Source organism: Lepisma saccharinum, chromosome 9 (assembly GCF_977018435.1).
Source record: "Lepisma saccharinum chromosome 9, izLepSacc3.1, whole genome shotgun sequence".
In the NCBI taxonomy this organism is placed as follows: Eukaryota; Metazoa; Arthropoda; class Insecta; order Zygentoma; family Lepismatidae; genus Lepisma; species Lepisma saccharinum.
This window is the reverse complement of record NC_139237.1, coordinates 2,656,487-2,684,460: the sequence shown is the minus strand read 5'-3', so window position 1 is coordinate 2,684,460 and position 27,974 is coordinate 2,656,487. Positions and strand designations below refer to the sequence as shown.

At 38.5% G+C, this 27,974-nt stretch overlaps 1 long non-coding RNA gene across 2 annotated transcripts; it reads left to right on the top strand.

Moving 5' to 3' along the window:
• LOC145991978 (uncharacterized) lies at nucleotides 1-27,892 on the top strand. 2 transcript variants are annotated; one of them, XR_014442107.1, is made up of 4 exons: nucleotides 1-131; nucleotides 9,620-9,807; nucleotides 13,117-13,293; nucleotides 27,211-27,892. It is a non-coding gene; the product is annotated as an uncharacterized LOC145991978 (long non-coding RNA). The 2 variants fall into 2 exon arrangements; XR_014442108.1 differs by lacking the exon at nucleotides 1-131 and adding an exon at nucleotides 9,007-9,141.
• Nucleotides 27,893-27,974: the final 82 nt, after the last annotated feature.

The window sequence follows — 27,974 nt, the reverse complement described above, 5'->3', positions numbered from 1 at the left end:
CGTGTCTGTCGTGCATGGGCAAACTGGAAAGCTTCCATGAGTTCTTCAACATGTGCCGTGAGTCAGAGAATCATCTTAGCAGTCACATCTCGACAGTGTCAGAATGTAATGGGAGGAAGCAATGCTGTAAGGTAAGCGTAATGTGTCTGTGGATTGAGAAATATAAAGTTAAAGTGTAGGAAAAGATAGATTTGTGTACAGGAGAAGCATCATCAACCGTATGAGTGATGCATGTTACAGTGGAAATTAATTTGGAGATGTAAACAAGGTGGCAGCAATCGAGAGCACATTCTCTGTTTGTTTATTTTTTTTACGACTTTGTTTACATGGCGAAGTTAAGGTATTAATGCCTTCTCTTCCACTTAACCATTAATTACAGTGGGCAATTGTTTCTCTTTACAGTTAATTCCATACAATGAAAAATATAACTGAAAAGTAAAAATTAAAGCAATACAGTTTCTACATGGAGATATATATATATATATATATAGATATATAGATATAGACACACACACACACACACTCACACACACACACACACACACACACATATACATACATACATACATACAGTACCACACAGATGTAGGTGTCTTGCATACTTTCCAAACTGTGTGCATCAACATTTTGTATGATGATATAAATCAAGTGGTGTGCTAAAGAATTATATTTGGAGTTCAGGTAATGACAGTAAAGGGGTTATTAATTCTCATGACATTAAATGTAATTTGTATTTTCTAAGGATAAATGTTTGTTCATACAATCACAAAGATATCATGCGAAAAGTCAGATTTCACGTTTTCCCGGAACCCTAACGTTTTTTTTTGCTATCCTGCCAAAAACATTAATTCGGAAATTCACTGCACTTGGAACAATTCAGATCAATCAAGGGATCAAGACTGGATACTGGAGTAGTTGCAGCTTACCACTATTGGTCTCCACTTGCGGGTGTAAGGGTGGAGCACTTGCCCCCCCCCCAAATATTTTAGTTTTGTTAAAATTTACAAGTTAGAGACTTTTGTTAACATCCTAAGACCTGAGGAGCTAAGTAATAAATAGGGCTCGGATAATTATGCATTTTGCATATTGTATATGCAAATGCATATATAAGGATTTTTAACTAAAAATGCATATTTCATTTGCAGGTACATATTTGTATGAAAATAAGTTGATGTTGTGCATATTTTAGTACCCACAACCAACACCGAGCATATGCTGTATTTATTTTTCTTCTCCTTGCTTCTCTTTTCTTTATCTTTTCTCTGTCTTTCTAGTTTCCTGTTTCCTGGATTGTATGAAATGTGGCAAGTAAGTCATTTTCACCTCAACGATCGACTCTCTGTTTCAGGATTTTCCTACGAAGGCACTCATGGTCAAACAACCAATTAGGCCTAATGCTTGGCAAGAAGTGGCAACATTAAAAATTCCACTACCCAAATCAACGAGCAGTGATACAGGATTTTGTCAAAATAACTGTTCTGCATTGTGAGTGGACTACAGCCAGAATATAGGTTCCATGTTGTTTTACATATAAATTGAATGGATTGTGCCTCATTTTACTGTGTTCATTGGATATGTTGGTTATTTTAAAAGCTTGGGTGGGTAGGTCACTTGGTGAATGAAACTGCTGCAAAAGCAAGGAACAGGAGAGAGAAGTTACGTGGCTGACGGAACAACCTTCTGGTAAATATTGTGACATTACAACTTGTGAAAACATATGAGGGGCATTCAAGTCAATCCAGGACTTTTGAGTTTATAAGATAAAATAACAAATTTCAAGGGGTGGAAACTGCTTTTTTTTTTCAACATACTCCCCTGCTACATTTATACACTTATTGCAGCATTTAACTAATGCCTGGAAAGCTTCGGCAAAAGGAAATTTGTCAGTACGTTTGAACCATTCTAGGACAGCCTGCTTCACTTCCTCATCACTGCTGACATGTTGACCCCCGAGGAATTCTTTTAGGGGTCCAAGGAGGTGGAAATCACTTGGACTCTAAGGGGGATGTGGCAATAATTCCCAGCCGATTTCCTGTAATGTTTGCATAGTGCGTTGTGCGATATGAGGTCTTGCATTGTCCTGCAGAAAAAATCACCCTTCGTGATCAAACCAGTCCGTTTGTTCCTCAAATTCTTATGCACAACATGCAAAACACGACAGTAATATTCTCTATGACAGTAGAAAACTTCTTACGTCACGTACCGGCATCGTATTTGTTAAAACACTAAAATAACGCACAAACAGCATGATGAAAAACACTTAGGAGTTCTTCCGAGCTTTCGACTCCTTCACAGAGTCATCTTCAGAGCTGGTCGGAGGAAGACAGAGTGGACTCGGTTGTAGTTCCACTAGCGTTACTTGATGTATCTACTGGCAGATGTCATTTCTTCCTTGCACAGGCGAAAGGAAAAATATAATGGGATGTTAAGGAAGGGGTACACATGATCAAAAACACAAATAACCTCAATGACAATTTATGTGGAAATCTTTATTCATCTTGGTACAACACAGTGAAACTTAAAAATCCATCTCCCCCAGCCAACAATCCAAACATACAAAGACTTACCAACACTGCAAGACCGCACCGACATCTGCCGGCAGACACTTCAAGTAACGCTAGTGGAACTACAACCGCGTCCACTCCGTCTTCTCTTGTCCAGCCCTGAAGATGACTCCGTGAAGGAGTCGAAAGCTCGGAAGAAATCCCTAAGTGTTTTTCATCGTGCTGTTTGTGTGTTATTCCAGTAATATTCACTGTTGATAGTGATACCATGGGGTAAAAAATCCACGTGAATAATCCCATGTTTGTCCCACAAAACACCTGCCATCACTTTACCTACTGAAGAAATTGTTCGAAATTTCTTTGGTGGTGGTGAGACAGCATGCTTCCACTGCTTCAATGCTCTTTTCAATTCCGGAGTGAAATGGGGAACCCATGTTTCATCACATGTGATGATGCGATCCAGGAAATACTGGCCTTCCCTGACATAGCGGTCCTTCAGTTCAGTACAGACTTAAACTCTTCTGTGCCGGTTAAAAGCAGAAAGCTGTTTTGGCACCCAGCATGCACTAACTTTTCAGAATAGCAAATTGTCAATAATTATTGTGTTTACTGTTTCTACCGCAAGATTACACACCTCAGCAATTTCACGACAGGTTATGCAACAATTGAAGCACTTGCACCATTCTAATGTCTTACTGCAGCTGAGTGTTTCATCGCCGTACTGCGCTTGCAGTGTCTGTAAATTTCAGCTGGTTTTATGCCCTCCTTCACTAAAAACTTCATCACCACACACTGTTCCATGTACACTTTCACACTGTTGTCCGCCATCTTGAATACTGGTCTCTGGACTAGCACGTGCAATGAGCACTGCCTACCAGTAACACAACACATTTGCCAGTTCCTACTGCATGCACTACCTCCAACCCGGGATTTGTTTTTAAACCTGAAAAAAAGAGAAGTCACAGATTGACTTGAACGCCCCTCATATAAAACAAAATCAGGAGTTATGGCAAAGATAACATCAAGTAAATGTTCTTTTAAATGTAGGGTTTTGCAAGGTGCATTAAAGAAAAGGAGGGGCAGATATTTCGTATCAAACAAGAAAGTAGGAATGGGACAGATTAATCAGTACTCTATTTGTACCGGCCGACGTAGGCATATTTATTATTACCGATTATTTTACCGATCCGATATATCTATAAATATCTTATGATTTGGTGCAAAACCTGCCATTTCGTTATAATTTTTATGGATAATCTCAATGCCCTACTTTTTAAAAGAGTAAATATTTAAGTATGCAAGGCCGCGGTGGCTCAGTCGGTAACGCATCTGACTACCATGCTCAAGGTCCCGGGTTCGATCCCCGGCCGGTTCAAATCCGGGAACTTTTCTAACGTTGGAAGCGGCCCCGGCGCCCACCCAGCGTCGAATAACATGGGTACCTGGGGGAAACCCTGGGGGGTAAAGGCGGTCAGGGGCGTGATGCTGATCACATCACCCCCACTCACGACCGGATCAAGAAAGTGTGGGGCGTTACCCCCACACCCCCTATACGCCTTCATGGCGTGGTGCTAAGCACAGGGGAACACTTTACCTTTACCTTTACTTCTTTTGCATTGCAATCACTTGGAAACATTGTTTTATGTATGAGATGAAAGAACCATATAGGTTCTTCAAGGATCATTTGTAATTTGTAATTTTGTATTGGATTGCTAGAATATTGGTATTGGTAAATTTTATATCAGTACTTTATCTTCTTTGGCCAAAACGTTATATTGACCCATCCCTACAAGAAACTAGGTGTAGCAACACTGCATTACTAGTTACAAACACATACAGATCTGCTTCATTTTTCAACATAGTTACCATTTCATGATGCATGCGGTAAACGCGGTTTAAAATTACTTAAGTGAAATTTTGTATTTCCGCATTGCACAATTTAATGGTTAAATCCTATTCATTTCAAAGACTTCATTCACTAAGGGCATGGCATCTGGAGCAGAGATGGTACCCCATCACTGCTTTGTTTATTCCCAGGTGGCGGTAGTTGCAATTTCTCCCATTCAGTGGCACGTGTGTCCCGGTTTGCGTCATCACATCCATACTTCACCCAATCGGCTCTGTCATAGAAAACACTATCAAAGAAACCCATGCTATCTTCCAACAGAAACCAGCACGGAACGTGGACAATGGACAGGCACATCCGACGGCACCCTGTCCTCAAATAGATCCCAGACCAGAAAAAGAAAAGATGCGTTGTGCATACTCGACCCTCCTCCAGTCACGTGAGGAACAGGAAATGCACTGCACCAAACAGCACAGCCGAGTCCCCCAACCACCATCTGGCAGAGCCACCTGACAACAGGAAGCAGAAAGCACAGCAGACGACGCAAACCATGATACACCGAATGGGAGAGATTGCAACTACCGCCACCCGGGAATAAACAAAGCAGTGACATGGTACCATCTCCACTCCAGATGCCGTACCCTTAGTGAATGAAGACAGAGTCTTTGAAATTAATAGGATTTAACAATTAAATTGTGCAACGTGGAAATACGAAATTTCACATAAGTAATAGTCACCATTATTTTCCAAGCACTTTCGGTACTGTGGAACAAGCTTTTTATACCCTCTGTATAGAAATTCGTCACCTGGGAGTTCAGTCAATCCAACACTGCTGTTTTCAACTCCTCAATTTATTCAAATCCTTGAAATGCAAGCTACTTTCGAGGTGCAGAAAGAGGTAAATGTCACTTGTCAAGATCCAAACTATGTGGGCGGTGATCAAAAAGTTGCCATCTGAATCTTCTGGATATTCTCCTGAGTGAAGCAGTCCACATCGTCACGTTTGTATTGCACGTCTTAGTTTTGATAGTGGTTCACAGTATGCCTTCAATGTGATTGTTTTCCCCTGCTTCATGAAATCCACCAAATGCACACCCTGTTGGTCCCAGAACACAGTTGCCATAACCTTTCGTGCAGATGGAGTTTGCTTGAACTGTGGTGAATGTGAATGACGTCACTGCATTGATTGTTCTTTGGATTTGACATTGAAGTAAGAAATACACGTTTCGTCACCAGTAACAATGTGGGGGAAAATATTCTTATCACCCTCTCTGTCTTAGTGATCCAAAAATGCACGTGCCGATGTCCGTCAGTTCTTTTTGTGAGTGTCTGTCTGTCAACATTTTGGGGCCTTAAAGTTTCTGATAGCCTAATGTGTCAGTAACAATGTGGAACAATGTTGATGGTGAAACCTTTGCAATTTGATGCTGAGAGTGCTAAGTGATGATTTTCTTGCACTTTTGCATTCACACGCTGCACCAGGTCTTTAGCCTGAATGATCAGTCTCCCACTCCCCTCTTCATCGTGAATATTTGTATGACCTTCTTTGAACGCACGACACCATTGCTGTACCATTCATTCACTCATTACAGTTTGATCATACACTTCACACAATTCTCGGTGAACTTTGGCAGCATTATGACCTTTGGCGTGAAGAAATCGAATCACAGACCGGACTTCACGACTGGCGGGATGTTTTATGCACGTAGCAATTTTAACAAGCTCACACACACAATAACGAACAGCTGACTAAGCTGCTCGTCAAGTCAACCTTGCAGCAGGTTTTCGCATATGTAGTTCCAAACGTGCGCGCAAGAACATAGTTCCACTGAGACGGGTTCTATTCCGACACAACTGCATACTTGCAAGAAAACAGTTATTTAATTTGTAATATACAGACAAAATAGTACATCCATTAGCAGGTATGGACTTAATTGGTTGCAATCACTGTGCAGACGAACTTAGAACCGTAGATTCGCCAACTGCAATGTGTAGTGCGTTGAAGAGACACTGAAACTTTAGAGCGAGTCGTGCGAGACTGAATGCGTTGCAGAACGCGTGCAATCGGCGATACCAGTGTTGCACATCCCACTCTTTTAACCCTATGTTTATTGTAGAGCGGCGAGAATGGCTGAATCTACTGTTCAGCGCGCGGTTTTACCCGAATGTTATTTTGGACTTCGTCCGAAGGGAAATTTTCTTCAAAGACAAGCAAGTTGTTTTGAATGCATAATCCTCCTTGCGGCAACAAGATCAAAGTAAAACAGGGCGTGAGGTGATTTTCCGTCAATGTGCGCACGAATTGTATCACGGGTGTTGAATGATTTGCTGTTTGAGTTTAGCAAGAGGAAACGATTGTTTGTTTTTTGACGACAAAAGAATCTGCGCGGTATTAAAAGATATCGCAGTGAGAAGAAACATGTTTATTATTTGGACGAGACGTCCTTCAACTCGGTGGGTGGGGGAAGGGGGAATAAAACATGGAAGGATACCAGCATGCAAAACCACGCCAGGGCTGAAGAAACCAACGATGAGGGGAAGGGGGAGGCTTATTGTTTCACCCACTGGCGGCAATGAAAGCTTTGTTGAAGGTGCATATTTACTGTTCCGCGCAAAGAAAGGGAAGGGTGATTATCCGCAAGAAATGGACAGACCAAGATTTGAATCCTGGTTTAGTGAAGTGATTCTTAAATTGAAACCAGAATAATAGCGACAGACAATGCACCTGATTGTATATATCACCAATAACAAATCATGCTGTTTTGGTGGTATAACTTGAATTGCGTGTGTCTTACAGGAACGGATGTATTGCGGACGAAGCAACCACGTTTTTCATAAATGTATTTCTTTCTAAACCAAAAAAAAAAAAAAAAATTGTCATTAAATTCAAGAGGGCCTATCGTTGTTTACTTTTATCTTTGTTCATTTTTATTTTTGCGTGCTCGAAATATACACACACGCTCTCATGTTTCGAAGATATTTCGCATTTATATTAAGTAATGACACATTTATTAAATAATCTATGCGCAGAAAGTACTTTTAAAATTTTATGTTTCAGGAGACAAAGAGAAGCAAAAATACATTCCACTTGACATGCATGCGGGTTTTGATGTGTTGTGCGGTTGGCAATACTGTGGATTTTCTCAGTGTCTGCGATGTAAGCAGTTCGGCGGTTGAGGAAAGACTGGCACGGAAGATTCTGAGCTCAGTTCTCGCGCGGATTGATACATAAAACCTGCTGCAAGGTTGACTTGACGAGCAGCTTAGTGAAAATATGGTTGCTGGATCGCCAATGGACCAGGTGTTGTTACTACTCACTGTTGCCAGTATCTTTTTACAAATATTGGCCCTTTTTCTTAATGTCCCTCGTATTAAGGCAGTACTAAAGTTGATAGTAAAAATCTTCCTTACGAGTCATAAAAGAGAAAATGCACCGGTATTAACAAAACTACCACTTCAGCGTCAACTGTATGCAGCAGTTTGAACATGACGGACACCTTATATTCTCCGTTATTTACTTAAATACCTTGAATCGTGACAAAATTATAAGTACATATTCCAGAATGTAGTGAATGAAACAATTTTTTACATCTGAAAATTTCTTCCTTATAGAATCCATATTAGTGATACGGTTGTGCCTGGAAATTTGGGCCTATTTGTTAACATGACTTTAGAAGCCTCTTAAGCAGGAAAATGTAACATCTGGAATCTGGAATGTACAATCAGGGTTTCACTGCATATAATACACACTCACTCACTTCCCCCCTCTCTCTCAATCTTACTCTCTCACTCAGTCACTCTCTATTTTCTCTCTCTCTCTCTTATAATTATAAGAAGCATAGAAAATCCAAGGTTGAACTGGATGTTCCTCATCATATCAAGTATGATATATGAAATGTGGTTAAAATTTTGAAGTTTAGGATCCTTGTATACATATCAGCTTTGATATGTGTGCAAATGCTGTAAGGGTCGTTTCTATTGACGATGTTTATATTCACGATTGTCACGACATATCCATTCATACGAGTGTAGAAATTACTAGTATGGTTAGTTGTAAGTTTACATCATGCTTTATAGGGTGCGTCTGATGGTGTGGTGATAGTGTCCTTGCCTTGTAATCAAGGAGTCCCAGGTTCGATACCTAGTGGAGGCACGCAGTTGTTTAGATCCCACTTTTAACTGCAGGTTGTCCCAATTAGCCTTTCTGTGCATAAAGTGAACATAAAACACCGTGCTAAATAGTTAGATTGATGAGTGGAAATGGAAAATTGCTAATGCCATATTTGTACGGTCAACGAAGTTAGTAATAAGTTGTGTTTTATACAGCATATATTGATACACTTGTATGCTAAATTGTATCTTCTGCAAATATGCTGTATAAAGAAACAAACTGCTGGAGTACTAAGTGAGGTGAGTGTACGGAATTATTTAGTGTCTTTCAGTTTTACTGTCGTGTATATTATTTTACGTGTGTTATTGATGTTTTTTTTTAAATCACACAAGGTGGCTACTCACCGTGAATTATTGACTCCCGGAAGTATGCATGCATTCTGCGTGAATTTACTCCATAGACATGACAAATTGCAACTTTTATTAATCCAAATCCCATTGAATTTATACATATTTATAAATACCTTGCAGGCAAGTTTTTCAGAGTTAAGCTTTTGCTTGTATCGAGGAAGGAAAAGAAAGCCGAATGGGAAACAAAACAGAATTCAATCAGATTACTGTCCTTTGCAGAACAGACAGACAGAAAATTATTGCAAGATAGGATATCTTGAAGTTGATTAGGTAAATTTGAGTTTTAAATTGTTAGAGTATTAACATTTTTTCGTATCCCAAAACATTTGTGACTTGTGTTTGAAGATGTATTTTGAGGCTGAATAAATGAAATGGCAAATGTAAACTCCACACCATAAATTAAATATTGTAAATATATACTGTTTGATTGAATTGAATTAAATTTTTTTTGGATAGGATTGGAAATCCTTTATATTGTTAATATATTTTTTGAGCGGGGGGATAATACGTAAGGTTGAAATAAATAAAACATTTGCCTGTACCCTTATTTTTTTTTGGGGGGGGGGGGAAAGTTGGCCTTGAAAACTGGGAATTATACTTACATTTTTATGGTCATAGAGTGGCAACCCTGTGATGAAACATACAAATTGTAATTTGTTTGTATGTTTGAGTGATTTCTATGCATGAATGTTTTATGTTGTGTCTATAAATTGTATATAGCAATTTACAATGCAATTTTCTTCTACAGCAATGTCCCTATGCTTCAGTGAAAAGCAAGTATATACACAAGAGGTGCTGGCCGTAGTAATGCAACAACTCATGAAACAGAATCGATTGCCCACCATGCTGATGAGGACTGTGATACAATCATTGTCTTTGTAGCCACGCCTCATAGGATTTGTTATGAACATTCTACGATGACTTATTCTCAAACAGGTAGGTGTATGCTACTTTGGGCTGCATGGCTTTATCATGTAGTTACACGTTTTTAATTACCTAGTCATATCATAAATACTATCATGGCTTTGGAGGCTGGCTGGAGACCCTCATGGCAAGGGCAGCACTGCCCATAGGGAGCTGTAAGACGTGAATCATTGTGTGGTGAGCTGCGGATGGGAGAATGTGATTGTGATACAGGTCAGGATGGAATGGGAGGACCTCCCCGATGGTGCTGTGGTAGCGTCGTTGCCTTGTAATCAAGGGGTCCCAGGTTCGATACCCAGTGGAGGTACATAGTGGTTTGAATTCCACTTTAACTATAGGTCCAGTCTCGATTAGCCTTACTGTGCACAAAGTGGGCTTAAAACACCAAATTAATCAATCAACCAGGATGGAATGGGGCGAGTATGAAAGTCGAGTGGCTGTCATTGTACTAAATAAGGTAGGGAAAGCATTACGTGAGATTTTCAAACTTCTCCAGAAGCTTCAAATCTCAAAAAGGTTTGTGTATCGCACTATCCGGCGATACATTGAAACTGGAACTGTGAACGACCGGCCCAGGGCAGAGCGACCTGGAACAGAACGGACGCCAGAGGTTGTAAAAGCATCGTGTGCGATGAAATTTTGTCAGGAGACAGTCAGTCAGTGATGGCTCAGGACTACAAGATGTCCAAAATGTCCATGTGTCTTGTGTTACGTTGTGACCTGCGGCTGCAAGCTTACAAACGACGTAAAGGTCATTTTCTCACTGATGCGTTAAAGTGGAGTGCCTACTCACGTGGTACACAGCAAATGGACAATTCACCAATGAATCCTCTACACCATTGTAAAACAGTTCAATATTGAGAAGGTATTCAATGTCCAGAACGACAAGCTGTATGCGGGGAGTTCACAAGAAGCTGCTGACAAGGCTCCGAAGGTCCAGAGGGGCCGTCATCCAGTGTTAGTTATGGTGGTGGGGGGTAGGGGGGGCTACGAGGGCACCACTGAGCTGCATTTCTGCAAGCAAAACATCAAAACATTGCCAAGGTGTACCAAGAGATGGTCCTTGAGGGTGTGGTCAGGGGTTTCGCAAACACCCTCTTTCATGGTCAGGCCAGCATTGGCTCCATACGAATGTGCCAGACTTAATTTCTACGTCTGATTGGCCCTCTGGTAGCCCCGATCACAACCCTTTGGACTACAAATTGTTGGCTGTAGTTCAGGAAATATCATGCAAGAAAGACACCCCAACATTGTCAGTTTGAAGCGCTCTCTCGTGAAGGCAGTTGCCGATTTCCCTGTAAATATCGTGCGTAATGCAAGTGATGCGTGGCCACAAAGACTGAAGAACCGTATGCATGCTAAAGGTGGTCATTTTTAGTAGTTATAGGTGTTTTGTGTTTCTCACATATTCATGTACCATATACAGATATTACACTATTCGTAACCATCTTGTGTCTATTTCCTGCAAACCTTGTGACAGTATTTATGGTAAGACTATGTCACAAGCAGTATCGCTAAATGAATCACTTGTTTCTAGTTTTTATATAAACATTTCCATTTTAACTTTTTACTTATGGCAACAGTAGTTTTTGGATTTTCTTTGTGCCTAAAGGAAAGAAAGCATTCCAGTAGCAACTTCATTGCATTGTAATCAACGGGTCCCAGGTTTGATACCTGGTGGACGAACATGGTGATTCAGATCTCATTTTAAAGTGTAGATCCAGTCCTGATTGGCCAATCTGTGCACAAAGTAGGCTTAGAACAAAATTCATTAAAAACAGGGACAAAAAATACATTGTTAACCTCTCTGGAAGAGAAGGATTTTCATATCAAATGTATCGTTGAGCTTGAAAGAAACACTCTGAGGTACTGAAACATTGTGTCACTCGAAAGGGACAGATTAATCAGAACTCTATTGGAAGGGGCATTGAATGTTTTGCAGTAGTACTCACCGGGAGTTCCTTGAATTCGGGAATTATGTGAATTATTGGCTCCGGGAATTTTACTCCGTAGATGTGACAAATTACTACTTTTATTAATACAAATGCCATTGAATCTCTGCACATTTATAAATGCTCTGGGGTATGTTTTTCACAGATTAGCTTTTGTTGTTGAGGAAATAGAAGAAAGCTGCAGTGGAAAACAAAACAGATTTCTCAGTCTATTATACTTTGTTAAGGATCTTTGCATAACAATGTCTCTGACAGCCATAGAAATCTTACCTTTTTGGGTACGTTGGAATCACAATGACCCTTCATATTTTTATTATATTTCTGTGTGTTTTTGTGGAGGGGGGGGGGGGTAATAATTAATGTTGAAATAGATGAAACTCTTACTTGTATCCTTGAATTTTTGGAAAGTTCGCTTTGAAAACCAGGAATTATATTTGAATTTTATCAGGGTCTTAGAGTGGCAACTCTGAGTAGGTAAAAATGCAATATGTGAAAAATATGAAATTTTTTAGAATTCCAAAAATAATGACATCCCAAGTGATAAAAAATTCATGAGTTTTATTCACGAAATAATGCAAAATGTGTAATTTTCCATGAAATGAACATCTTTGTGCAAAATATTACCAAAATAGCACTGAATTAGATCAGAAAGATACAAAACTTTGCAGTCAAGGCTGTATGTTTTTTGTGTTGCCGATTTCTGACCAAATGTATCATTTATCTGGATGTTCCTAGATTTTCCTCAATTCTCCCACAGCAGTATCACGGAACGAGCCATTTTGCTGCTGCAGTATTACCTATATTTGGCTGCACTTACCTATGTGAACAGCTGTTCTCATTATGAACATTAATAAACCAGCCCAAAGATCAAGAATGATTGACAAACATTTGCTGTCTGCATTAAGAGTTTTCTGCTCACAAGAAACTTAATGCAGACATTGAGAAGCGAGTTTCTAAAAAAATGTGTCAAATCTCTGAGAAACAAAACTTGAATTGTCAAAATATTTGGACAATTATAATCAGGTTTATTTTATTCCAATCAAATACATAAAGATTATAATTAAAATATTTTTCATTACAATTACACAAACGCCCGTAATTGTTCAGTTCTGAGGAGGGTGGTATGTAATGCGGATGAGGGGGAATTCATCCTATTGTTTTTGCATTTCTCTCTGGTTGCTAATTATTGGCACTTGTAGAGAGGAGTGGGCGGGGGTTCATATGTAATTTATATAATATAAAATGATACAAGAGAATCACTGGATTCCCCCTCTCAGGGGCAAATCCCTTGGTTTTGGACTCCAAGGGATTGGGGTTCAAGATGTACAGCCCAAAGTGTTTTCTTACAATTGTTGTCTTTTCTTTGTAGGTGTGGAAGCAGAAGGAGGTCTGGGAAGGCTTTATGATGTGTTGCCAAAGAACGAAATCTCAGAAGTTCCAAGTTCTTCTCCAGGTTCCTCCTGTGCATCTGAAGGACGTGTTCCAAATGCCTTCAGACATACAGCAGCCACTCCTTAACCATGTCATGTCTTTCACAGAAATGCAGGTGGGTTTCAGACCTTCAAAATGTTTAATTTAGTTTTTGACTTGCTCAGTTGTTAGTCTTTGTAACATATAGATATAAATAAGGATATGGAGAACAACCTAAGAGGTGTGGCAGAAAAGTAACAAGACTGGTTTTCTTTTTCTTTTTTTTTTACAAATCAAGGTTATCCCCTTCAAGATAGTTCCCTTGGGCAGCTACACAGCGACGGAGGCATTGTTTCCATTGTTCGTAGCAGTGCTGAAAGGCTTCTGCTGGAATACCCTTCAGCTCGTCGGTTACGCTCTTCTGGATATTATCCAAAGTACCAGAATGGTGCCCTTTCAAGTGGTTTTTGAGCTGGGGAATTAAAAAGAAGTCACAAGGACTGAGATCCGGCGAATCTGGGGCATGAGGAACAACAGGACTGCTTTTTTTTCTGCCAAAATTTCATTGATGGAAACTGCCGTTGTGACATGGGGCATTGTCGTGGTGCAGCATCCAAGTGCTAAAATTTCATGGATGGTAAACCAGTTCAAATGTATACTACTGATCATTCTCAATGTCAGTCAACGATCTGACCTCACTCTTTCCACATTGTCATCCGTTTTTGAGGTTGAAGGTCTTCCTGCACGAGGTTCGTCTTCCACTTGTTCTCTGCCTTCTAAAAAGGACTTGTACCATCTGAACACTTGTGCCCTGGACAGGGAATGTTCTCCATAAGCCCTTCGTAACTTTCTATAAGTCATAGTAGCAGATTCGCCAAGCTTTACAAAAAATTTGATGGCAAAACATTGCTCAAACATTTTGCCAGTCCATTATTGTAACGCACCTCACAAACACAACTTCACTTCAGACACTGAACAATCGCGTAGCAACTGCAGCAAATTTAAACTTGTACTAAATCCATGGCAGGAGTTTACATAACTCCCATGTGAAGGTGAAGGCAACAGTGTCGTCAATTCATACGCAGTGTTGTCAGTCTCATTACGTGTGTGTAGTGTCGGAGCGTGACCATTCCAATAGTATAAGCCTATAATGATGAAGGCTGTTTCCCGTTGTGCTTATATTTGAGCTGACATGGTTAGTGATTTATCCACACACATCTACACCTCCCCCCCCCATTTTTTCAGACCAGTTCCCTGGAATTTTTCACCAAATTAAAAATTCTGGACAAATCCCTGGGATTGGTGTTTTCTTTTGCTAGACTGTGTATCTTCTAAATTACTGATAATTAAGTCAGTCTTATTCCTATCACAATGAGTAACGTAATGATAAAAAATATGCAAAGTTAGATAAAATGAATAATAACAATAAAGAAACTAAAACAGAAGGAAACAGAAAAGTGCTAAATACTTTTTTCAACTGCATAACCAAGTATCAGCTTTGTACCATGAATCACAAAATCGGTGAACTTTAATTTTCGTTTCTGTTACTACGCCTGCTAAAGAAGGAAGGGGTGGGCCTACCCACATCCACAAGTTTCTTCTTGGCAGCAAAATCCTAGCTGGACAATGGCATCTTCAACAAGTTCTCCACCCCACCGCACAATCACACTCATTTTATTCCATAATCCATAATTCACTTCACTATCACACCACAGCACAGGGACGACAGTCCGCTTTTTAAATGATGGAATTCGCAAAACCAATACCTCGAGACTTTAACAACTTATACTTTAAGGGAGTAATAAAAAGAAACCAGATCCAAAATCGATCACTGCTCAAAGCAGTGGATCTTTCGGACTGTGAGGGGAATATCCCTTTCGGATATAAATAAATTCCCTCTCTTGCCTTATAATTCCCTATATAGTGAAAAAAAAAAACAATATAAAAGAAATGCTCACTAATTATAGGGACATGTCCAGAAATTTCTATTAAAGGACATGTAAGTGTTTTCTTAGGATAGTGTAAAGGCAAATATAGCACCTAAAAGATCATAAACAGGCTTTTCGTACGTTGCTCAAAGAGTGTTTGAATCACGGACTATGTAATTAATAATATTTGGTTCACATTTGACATGATATTTGTAAAATTGGTTCAATCTTCAGTTTTCATTAACATTTTTTCAATTATTACCAGCCAAGTTCATACATAAACGGAAGACAGATCCTAATATATCTGATGTTTATGCTCTCCTACAAGCAAAAAACATAAACAAGAATTGTAGCACATCAATGTGTATCTAGTTTTCCCGTATCCCGCTCATTTTTAGATTTCTCCTTTTTCCCCTTCCTGTTAGTTTTTCCTTTTAAAATTCCCTGTTCCTGGAAAAAAAATTCCTTGAAGCACCACCGGCTCAAATTTCCTTTGCAGCCAACCATTCATACCTGACAACACTGGAGCCCCTCCTCTTGCAGCACCTGTGTCTCGCTGGCGCGTATTCAGTGAAGTCAACCCAAGCATAATGGTGCAAAATCTCGCACAAATTTAAAAAGTCGTTTGTAAGTTGGGTATATAAATAAAACAAGAGAGCCATTTTTCGTTGTAGTTGAATTTTCTCAAACTTTTCACGTATAACGTTGGACCCATGGTTGAACCATTCGAATTTATATTTGGTTTTGTTATAAATTAATATTAATAATATGAGAATCCCAGAACAATTTAGTAGTATGTAGCATAATTTCGGACTTAAACTACACCATAGATGTCCAGAAGGGGCAAAGAGAGGAGACACTTCCTGAAAAATGACTGTCAACCATTTTCACACATATAATTTCATTTCAGTCACATCAAATTGTTAATTATTGTAAGGGCGTTGCAGAAAAATGTTAACTTCAAATTAAATTAGTATATTTTGAGAAGGGAAATATACCTAGTTTGCCCCAACCCCTGAAAACAAAAATTACTTTGCTTAATCCTCCCTGGTGGAAAGAAATGCTGCGGTCGTCCATGAACAACACTTTTTCTAAACATGAGGTTTGCAAAAGTGCCGTAAGTCTCTGGCCGTAGGTTTACACACGTAGGGTTTTGGCCCGCTCTTCTCCATCCAGATACGGTAGGTGATGGTAGGCACTGCTCCTTCGCGGTCAAAAATTTGTAAGGCAACATTCAGATGGCTTACAACTTTCCGCAAGCAGAAGGCTGGAGTGAGTTTCCATGTGCCGCCTGGTGCTGAAGTGTTGCAATCTAACAAACAGGATCTCGAAGACTGATATTGAAACAAGTTGAACTTTGAAGTTTTTACGAATTTTGCCATATAATTACATACATTTTACTAGAAGTAATAAAGTGTAAGCCCGGCTTGCATGGATGCTTCGTGCCTGCTTTCGTGCCACACCTTGTTTTCAAAGATTTCCTTTAACTCTGTAATGCATAATAAAAACACAGAAAGAGACAGGCTGCTGCTAATACGTCATCAACTAAGATGGAGGCTAGCCCAAACAGAAACTGAAGTTCATACATTTTCGTAACAAATCTTGTATCAAGTGTGCAGTTCTTGTTGAAAAATTATATGAGCACCAACAAAACACATGTGTAATATTTTGCACAGTCAGTGTTCTGTACAACTTTAATACTTGAAATGAATTTTAACTAAATAAAATGACCAATATATTTTGTGTAGAGAAAGTAAGTTAAAGTATCATGCAGTTTAACCTGTTACAAACTTATTTCACCACCTTTTTTGCTGAAAGGAAATTATATTTAATGTCCCTCCAAAAAAAAAGTATTTATGATTTAAATAAGGCATTATTAGAGATAAATATATTTTGGTAAATAAAGAAGTAAAATTTCTATACAAAAAGAGTCAATTTTGGTTCAATAGCTGTAAATGAAACAAAATGTTTGTGTTATAGTGGCAAAAAATTGGATCAAAATGGGTATATAAAATGACATTTTGTAAGTATAATCCTAAATTTGATTTTAAAACTGCACTTATTACACAAAATAAACATATCCCTTCTAATAGTACATTTATGCGAGCGCAAATCTAAATGTCTTTGTCTCCCTTCCTCATTCGAATGACTTAAGTCTATTGATGGTCCTGTTTGCCACATGAGGCCTAATGTTATCGTGGAGGATAACCACATTGTCCACATCGAGAATCCCTTGATGCTTTTTCCTGATGGCAACTCGCAGACATGAGAGTGTGCCACAATAGCTGTCAGCGTTGATGATGTCACCTTGTGGCATGAAATCCTGCAAGAGTGGTGCTCGGCTATCCCAGAAGACTGTGAGCAATGTTTTCCATTGTGAGCGATGACAGAGGATGCCCTGACCACTCATTGTCATGAACAGTGCTCAAAAAAATTTCTTCAAAGCTAGGCACCAGCTATGAAAATCAGGCACGAGGAAACTACCTACTAGCAATTGTGCAAACTACAGTGTGTTTCAAAAGTCACACAACCCAAACTTTGAAAATGTATATCATGAAAACCGTAAGAGGTATTTTGCACCAGGTTTTCTCCACTAAACTAATCATGTACGCTATCACCGGGTTAATAAATTTATGTTAGCATGTATCCAAATAAAAGCAATTACATTATTTTAAAAAATATTGTTAATTTGCTGAAAACATCTGAGAATTGATTTTCAACAATATATACCAAGGTAGAAATTTTCAGCGAAAAATGCAGGTTCGACCAGGACTCGAACACGTGTCTCTGATATACCGTGCCATTGCTCTAACCACTGAGCTACTGAGCCAGCCTGGCCTCGCCTGATTTTTCGCTGTCGCTGTTTAACTTGCATGGAATCTTCTCTTCCAGTGCTACCGCAACGGGGTCTGTTGCCTTTGATTGATTGATTTAGTTTATTTTACGTCGCGTTTTGTGCCTCTTGGCTAATTTGCAAAGATGGGGATGAGTGATGAAATGATGGAATTGATGAATGGACATTCACAAACAACCAAGCCCGAGAGGGATTCGAACCTGACACCCTTGGTGTCGCAGCACAATGTGCTAACCACTCGGCCACAGGGTCCAGCTGTTGCCTTTGAAGTATAGTTTACTTCGACGTCGCCTGGTTCCTCCCAGCGTAGAGATGTTAATTATTGAAGATCAGGCACATACAGGAAATGTACTACGTAGAAATTTTCAGTGAAAAATGCATTAACATCTCTACGCTGGGAGGAACCAGGTAATGTCGAAGTCTACTGTGTTTGAAAGGCAACAAATCCCGTTGTGCTACCACTGGCAGAGACAATTCCACACAGGTAAAACAGCGACAGCGAGAAATCAGGCCAGGCCGGCTCAGTAGCTCAGTGGGTAGAGAAATCGTATGGTATGCCAGAGACCCAGGTTCGAGTCCTGGTCGAGCCCGCATTTTTCGCTGAAAATTTCTAAGTAGTACATCTTCTGTGTGTGCCTAATCTTCAATAATAATACCAACTCTTAACAATTTGTGGTATCATTCGTTGGGTGTTTGACTAGTCTTAAAACAGTTGCTTTGTGAGGTACAGCAGAAGCAAGGGATTTTTCTTGGAAAACCTCTTGCACATGAGTGTAAGAATGAGTAGTAAAATACTCTTCAGCAATGCACATGTGCTGTTCTGTTCCAAAGAATACGCCATACTGAATCAATTAAAAGAACAGGCATAGTAGCGTCAAAAGTGAGCGAAGAGAATTCAGTGTAACCAGAGGCAGACTAGGTTTCTCTCAAGAGTCCGATTTTGGCACAAAATCTTGGTTTATGATTTTTCACATAAATGTGTAGCCAATACTTAGGCACATGTGATGTGCGTCTGTTGACAATATTTCAACCTGCCAGACCCTGTGGCTGAGTGGTTAGCACATCATGCTGCGATGCCAGGGGTCCCGGGTTCAAATTCCGCTCAGGCATGCTTGTTTGTGAATGACCATTCATCAATTTCATCACTCATCCCCATCTTCGCAAATTAGCCAAGAGGCACAAAATGCGAAGTAAAATAAATTAAATCGATCAAATCAAATTAATTAAATATTTTGACCTGCTAGCATTGCCATGTGTGTCCCGAAAATGGCACTTTTTTACTCAACCCATAAAATCGCCAATAAAAAATCCATCAAATGTTCCACATGACCAATATTGGTTGCAAATGACAGATTGACATGGCATCAGTCATCTAATTATAACCCTTCAATAATTTCTTATGTATTTTTCTCATTGAAAAGTGCATTTCTGGAAAAATTTTAACGCTGCCTTCCGCCAGTTATTAATTTATCTAAATTTTTGGTATGGAGAAAACTGATAATTCTAAGCATTGAAAAATATCTCAATGGATGAGACTATATAATACAGAAAACCCGGTGTAAATATCTCTTACGGTTTTCACGATATACATTTTCAAAGTTTGGGATGTGGAACTTTTGAAACACACTGTATAAGAAGCTGAGCATCACTGTATTCAAAACATCGCTAAATCATTCGGAAAACAGGAAATGAGATGTTGGGGGACAAAGAGTAAGAAATTATTACTGACTCTCTCGAATGTTCACAACGTTAAAAAAAAAAAAATGCTAACTTACGCTGTACTGCAATTTAAACTTAGAATCATCAAAATTTCATACATATTACAGCATAACATCACAGTCGCCAGGTCAAAATTTTTAGTCGCCATGGCGACCGTAATTTTTCGAGCCCTGGTCATGAAGGTCTTCTCGGCTATTTTTGAACACATACCACCACCACCACCACCGCATACTTCTCAAAGAGACACTTGTCCCCATATGTCAGCTGCATTTCCCTATGGATCTCAATGGGTGTTAGTCCCTTACTCCTTAGAAAACGAATAACACGTCGCTGCTCATATGATGTGGACATGTTGAGTACTACAGCAAACTGACAGTAGTGCCGTGCCGCGGAGCAGCCAAGTGTTAATGCTGGACCGTTACAAGAAAAACCTATTGCATTGAATGTATATCTCGGTTTCTCAATCACACTAATATTTCAGCTGAAAAAATAGGGGCAAAGACTTTTAGATTTGCCCTCGTAGTTACCAGAGTATTAAGTTTATTCCTGTATAAAGGGGTCCATTTTGGCTTCTCACAGCAGAACTAATCAATTTTCTGTCAATTGCGAAACTCACAGGATAATTCAAACTTCAGAAAGTGTCGCATCAGTAAATAAAATATAAATTAACTAATTAATATGTTCCAACTAGGGATGTGACTAAGCTGAAAATTTACCGATGCTGATGTACTCACCGATAATTTTTGGAACCGATGCCGATATTTAACCGATTCCGATACATAAGATTATTAAACAGAAATGGGATGTTATTTTCAGAGTGACAAAAATAAATTTGCTATGTACATTTGTATTGCATTTCATATGTATATACATATATATTCTCAAGAGATGCGAATGTACATTTGCATCTACAAAAGGTGGTTATGTGAACCTTTAAGAAGAACATGGATTCTCAAGAGATTTTACATTAGTACACAAGCAGTTCTTTGAAATGCAAAATGAATTCCTGTTCTTAATGTTGGAAATTTACTGCTGCCAGATTCAACTTTAGAAACACAAGTTTTGGAAGCACTTCAGGAAGTAACCTACTTCTTCTCTTATCTCAAATCTGTTCAGCAACACTGAACACTCAATCACTGAATACTGATGCAGCAGGTATGCCCAAGTATTTTCTCAGCACTTGTGTCAGGTTTGAATACTCATTTTTGAATTTCCAATACAACAGCAGGCAGTAGCGAAGCGTGGTCTTAAGAGGAAGGAAAGCAATGCAGTACTCCGAAAAATGGGGGGGGGGGGGTTATATAAATTATACAGCCCATTGCCCCAGTTTTTCTAGGAAAGAAAGGACATTTTAAATAATAATAATATATCCATGAACTCCTCTCTCAACGGCCATACTGCTAAGTTCAAAATTCTTGTCACGTTATTGATAATAAAATACTTGCTATTACTTACAGCTTCCCGTACGAAATTTGAAATATCCATGTTTGTTTTCGTAACTTCACAACACACCAAACAAAAGAGAACACTCACTTCAACCACTCGTTCTTCCCACACAAATGGAAAATATTCCGAAAAGCTCAGAAGCTAACAGAAAAGTGATGTCAACCTCGTTGTAAAAATTAATGTTCACGGGGGAGTAAAAGAACTGACTTGAAGCTTAAAATTAATTAAGCTTTCGAATAATAGGTCATTACAATAGGAAGAACATGCGCTGGTTCTTCTTTTTAATAATGTATTATATTAATAAAAATAATATTTCGAGTTGGATAGCATTTATGACTTAACGTTTTTTGTTATTTGCAGGTCTCGGGATAGAGTTTCATTGTTTTTTTTGTTTTACATACGTTTTATCGAAAAAAACATCAGTTTATTGTTTGTATGAAAACTTACGATAAATATAGTGTAAATTATTTGGTAGTTGTCAACACTGGCGTGCGTTGTAATTTGAGACAAGAGAAGTGTGAAGCGGACAACAGCCAGCTGTTCTGCAGATTCCAACGCTCCCCAGTGCCGGAACACCATGTTTGTCTTAATCCCTGAACGTCGACATTATTGACACGTTTTACAAATCTTGAAACTCAAAGTAATGCTTTAAAGTTTATCTACATGGAATTTGGAACAGTTATATTAATTTATTTCAATAATTCTGTGTTTATAATAAAGCAAATATACATCTTCGAGATCATGTTAACACTTACATGTTTTCTGATAGTAGTGTCTGCTTTCTGCTTGGCTCGGGTGTTTTCGAGAAGCCGAAAAGCTCCGAAAAGCAGAGCTTTTATCAGTGGTTTGGGGACCGTACCTTCACCAGCATCTACCCTTCGCCATATGATACTTGAGAAGCGTTGGTTTCCCGCACAGTGGCTGCAAGCAGAGAGGTTGCTGCTTGCCAACGGGCTGCGGAGAGAGTTTGCGGCCGTAAAATTTCGCGAAATCGAGTGCGATAGAAAATAAATAATGCACTCAACGTTAAGTACATTAAATAATATTTTAATAGTGCAAGCAGTGCTTGCTTTGCTTGTACTATATCTTCGCCACTGACAGCAGGTCCTGGTTCAGCAATGTACTGTTTTATTTCTGATTTTGAGTTAGGTTGATCCTCTGAATGAGAGTTTGCAATAATTTTATTACAAAAACTCTACAATAATGATGGATCATAACCTAATTTTCAATAAATCTTACAAAACTAAAATATAAAAATTATTAGAAGGTAAACTCTAGTATAATCTGTACCGGTTTAAATATCAGATTTTTGCCGATGCCTATATGATATGTCAATTTCTGCAGATTTTTGTACACATCTGTAATCAGCTTCGGCACATCGCTAGTTCCAACCATACAATAATTATGACCCAACAAAAAAATATGCTGCAAACACATTACAAAGAAAATAATCTATTAAACTAAATACGAGGGTCACTATTTATATTTTGAGCCTTGGCAACACTGATTGAAGTTAGGTACGATTTGACGTTTGCACGGAATCGTCTGGCATTATTGACCATAACGTACTTCAAATGTTTTGTCAATAGCTTCATTTGTGTTGTTTATGTTGCCTTGGAGATTGCACGACAACAATAAAATGTAATTAACTCGTGAACATTTTTGTGCGATGATTTTTTACGATTTTTGACGTGGATTATCAAGACAAGAGTGCATCGATCAACTTACTTCCACATTTGGCGATGAAGCCCCATCCTTTGCCACTGTGAAACGCTGGTATAACGAATTTAATCGTGGCCGCCATTCGCTCACCGACGAGATTCACGAAGGTCGTCCAAAATCAGTTGTTGTTCAAGAAAACATTGATGCTGTGCAAAACTTAATACTGCAAGATCGTCGTGTGACATACTGTGAGATTGAGGCAACCATAGGCATTAGTTCCACCAGCATATATAAAATATTACATGATCATTTAGGTGTGAGAAAGGTATGTTCTCGTTGGATCCCACACAATTTAACAAAAACTCAAAAAGACGCTCGCGTCAATTGGTGCAAACAAATGCTCAATAAATACAATCGTGGTGCTTCAAAAGACGTATATAAGATTGTAACAGGTGAAGAATCATGGATATATGCATATGAGCCGGAACGTAAACAGCAGTCGACTGTATGGGTGTTTCAAGATGAACCCAATCCAACAAAAGTTGTTGGCGCTCGAAGCACATCGAAACAAATGGTCGCCTGTTTTTTCGGGAAAACTGGTCATGGGGCAACTGTGCCTTTAGAGGAAAGTAGAACGGTCAACTCTGAATGGTACACAACAATTTGTTTGCCATAGATCTTCGGTCAAATACGGAAAACAAACAAACGCCATCGGATCATTCTTCATCAAGACAATGCCAGCTGTCACACATCTCGTCTAACAACAGACTTTATGAACAGTCAAAAAATCAAATTGATGGGTCATCCGCCGTACAGTCCTGATTTGGCACCCAATGACTTCTTCTTGTTCCCGAATGTCGAGAATAAATTGCGTGGACAACGATTTTCGTCGGCGGAAGACGCCGTTGTTGCGTTCAAAAACCATATTATGGAGGTGTCTCAAGAAGATTGGAAAAACTGCTTTGACAAATGGTTCGAACGAATGCAAAAGTGTATTGACCATAAAGGAGAATACTTCGAAAAACAATAAAGCAGTCAATGCCAAATTCCTGTTTTTTTCATTGTTAGGCTCAAAATATAAATAGTGACCCTCGTATCTTTCCAGAGGGCTCATATACACACATCATAATGGATGTTATTATGCGAAGGGCTGAAGATGATTTGGACACAGAACCTGTAAGTTTCCTGTTTTTTCTTTCACTCACTGTAATGATTGTCAGCAGTATTAACAGTGAATAGAAATTTACCCTGCATGATGAGACAAGGACACATTATTTTATGTGATAATTCAATAATATTTCATTTCATAAGCAGTAGGGAATTTTTGTAAACAAAAATAGGGATTTTTTATGCTTGAATGATGTTCTGTGAATTAAAAATAAAGGTATTAGTGTTGGGTGATATATCGTCCAGGCAATATATCGAAATATTGAAAAAATATCAACTAGACTATATAAAAAAAGGGCAGATATTTTTTTAAAAAACAAGAAAACGATAGAAAACAATTATTGTGCTTGATAAACAAGTACATACCTTGGCTATTTTTTGACGTAGTCACCATTAACCTCCAGACATTTCTGCTAGCGTGGCACAAGCTTCCGTATACCCTCTGTGTAAAAATCTGCCACCTGAGAGTGCAGCCAGTCCAGAACTAATGTCTTGAGTACGTCACTGTCTTTGAAACGCTTGGATACAAGCCACTTTTGGAGGTGAAGAAAAAGAAAGAAATCGCTGGAGGCAAGGTGGGCGCTGTAAGGGGGATGATTGAATAGTTCCCATCGAAATCTTTCAATTGCCTCAACAGTACGAGCAGCTGTGTGTGGGCGGGCCTTGTAATGGATTAGAAAAATTCCAAAGCGTATCATTCCTCTCCGCCAATTTTGGATGGCACGTCTCAGATTATTCAGTGTTTCGCAATACACCTCTGCTGTAATTGTTCGTCCTGGTTCCAAGAATTCCACAAAAATCACACCCTTTTGGTCCCAAAACACGGTTGCCATGATTTTGTGAACTGATGGTGTTTGTTTGAATTTCTTCGCTTTAGGAGAACCATTCCCGAAACTCTCTGCACCATTGCCTGACCATCCCTTCACTCATCACTGTCTGTCCATAAGTGACGCACAATTCCTGATGGATGTCAGATGCATTCTGTCCTTTGGCGTTCAGAAATCGTATGACAAATCTACTTCGCATTTGGCGGGATTTTGTATTTTACGGCAGCCATTTCACCTTACTGCTACTCGCACGCACGCAACCCCACTCTGACGATTCTCTCTCTGTTGCAAGCACAGAATACTCCTGCGCATGCTCAACTTCATCAGTGTTGCCAACCCTACATAAAACATTATTGGCCCTTTTTCTTTTTTTTTTTTTACATGCACCTCGTATATCATGATATTTTGGCGATATATATCATGTCAATGATATTTTGGCAATATATATCATGTAGGTGATATATTGTCATGGTATTTGCTGATATATATATATCTTGGAGACTATATATCCCCGATATCACGATACAGAAAAATTATCATATCGAATTGTATCGTCAGTGACAATATTTTCTTGATATGTATATCACGATATCAAATTTCCGATATCTTCAATCCCTAAAGGTATTATTAAATTCATATAGATATGAAACAAGTTTCTGAGCATTAGTAATTGCTTAGACATCTTGGTCTCCCCCTTGGCCTTATTCCCACTCCTTGTGCATTGTAAGCTCTTACTGGTGGTCTTCAAGTGAATATTCTAAGAACATACTTAAGTGTCGTTCTAAGTCTGGTGTTTAGCTAAAATGTAGTGACCTTCATACATACATGTTTAAATACATGATTTGTCCTAATCACTTAGTAAAGAAAATTTGGTTCTTGTTCTGGAAAACCTGAAAAAGTCAGGGAATTTTGTTTTTATGAAATAATAGACACCCTGGAAGTTATCTGAAAAAAGATGTGTGTATCAGGCTTTAATATAGCAAGGAAGATGAAAGTAGTGATGGCAGCCATTCACATTGACAGTTTCAGCCAATGAGACTTGATTCCCAAAGGAACTGTTGTGCTGTGGAGTTTAGCTTATTTTAACCTGTATAATCTAACCAACCAATATTACTGAATCCCAAATTATTGTATCAGTAATTTTAGTTTAAATACTAATGAAATGTGTGAACAAACACAAAAGAACATCTATACCTTATTAGCAGGGTTATATGTGTTATATATTTATAAGCTAAACCTTATCTTCCAAGGGGAAGTAAACTATCCTTGTCCCCCCCCCCCTACGTTTGGTTCTTTGCCCCACCCCAATCACAGTATATCCTATATTCTATATGTATTTGAGTAAAATTATAAAATACGATTCATGTCATTTAAATGCTTTTTTATTATTGTTACTCACCACCCAGTAAATAATTTTTCTTGTATTTTTACATCAACTTTTTGCCATACTAATAAAAAAATTGTACATATCTTGTTTACATGCAACCATTTTTTTCCAAACAATTTACTCCCAAAATACAGCTCTAGTTTTACTACAGATATTTTCTCCACTCCACTAATTACCATGTTCCCAATATCAATATGTTTCTCTCTAGAGGATCTAGTTGGCACATTCAGATTACAGCATATTTCTTCATTGATACTGGAAAAGAAAATGGCAGCATTTCAGAACAGATGCAATAATTCACGGACACTGCACTAGCCTTGGGCTGCAATGTGTTAGTTGTTTATTGAGTGATCAAAGGAATAAGTTCTTGAGTTTTTAACTTTTCTGCTCCTGCATAATATTTGAAACTTATTTCACTGATATTTTAACACTTTTACACCTTACTACCATGTGCAGTTTTTCTATTGTAAAATAAGGGAGCTTATAATTTTTTCATCCAAAAGGGGATTGGATGAATACAATGTGGAGGAAATCATATGCAGGATTTTAATTGATACTCCATAGAAATCTTAAAGGAAAGTAACTCTCAGGTTAACCATGATCTTTGTGTGTTAGCTAGGTTCCTTCAAGACTTAAGTGCTGTCATAAAGTGTCATTAATTACCTTTCGTCTTGCTTGGGGAAACTTAGTCACCCTCCTCAATAGATTTGAAGTTGAGTGGCCAACAATGGTTGAGTTGCAATTGTGTCCCATACCATAAGACATGCAACTTTTGGTCAGTTTGTATGTAGCCATTGATTTTTACACACAAACTGATGGTGCTACACCAAGCACGTGCCATTTCATTTCGCTAGTGATAAAATATATGTGTCCATCTTTAATAAAATATTGATCTCCTCTCCTTTTATGTGCAAGTTAACGTGTACCTATTTTTACAAGTAGCATTTTGTTGTCATTAGTTTTGAATTCCTTCACAGACACAACTGTAAAACAATCACATTTAGAGGTAAATAGAATAATGCTGGCAGTAAACATATTTATTTGCACACAATTTTTCTTTCAGGTACTCCTTAGGAAATAAAGGAAGGTAGTCCTGCTCAAAGGATCTATGGATGAAAATGAACAGTTAAAACCAACAAAAACGTACTTGCTACTAGATAACAAATGAAAGAAGCAAATTTGCCGCAACCAATCTTTGACTGAAGCAATATGCATTTTTCTAATAACGATTGTATAGCAAATTTGAACTTATAGTGAGGAGACAACAGTCCGCAAGATTTTCAACACATTTATGGCTTCTCTCCAGTATGAACTCGCATGTGAATTCTACACGAGGGCATACAGGAGAGAAACAGTGTGTGTGTTCAAAACAGCAGTTCATTTTTAGATAACTGGAAGCATAGAAATATATTTAAAGAGCCATACTAGGATGAAGCCATGCACACACCCAGTGTATGTCAGATTATGCAACCAACAAACAAATTTAAAGAGAGAATCAGCAATACATGTGCAATTTCCATAAATGTTCATTTCTTCCACTTGTGTATGAAATTCCCGAGGAAGCTAGAAAGAAACACATAATTCTTAATTAACAAATGATAAAATTCTAACAACTTATTTCTGTTAATTCAGTTTATTTTGTATGTAAGGCTTGTATTGGAATATTGTTCAACAATTTGGAATTTTCATGTAATGGAAGTCATGCTAGAGAATGTACAGAAAAGATTTATTTAATTTTGTTATAAATTCAGACTTTTTAGACTAATTTGTTAAGACAAATTTAATATTTAAAGCCTCTTGGATGGAAGTTGACAGTTGAAGTTTCTT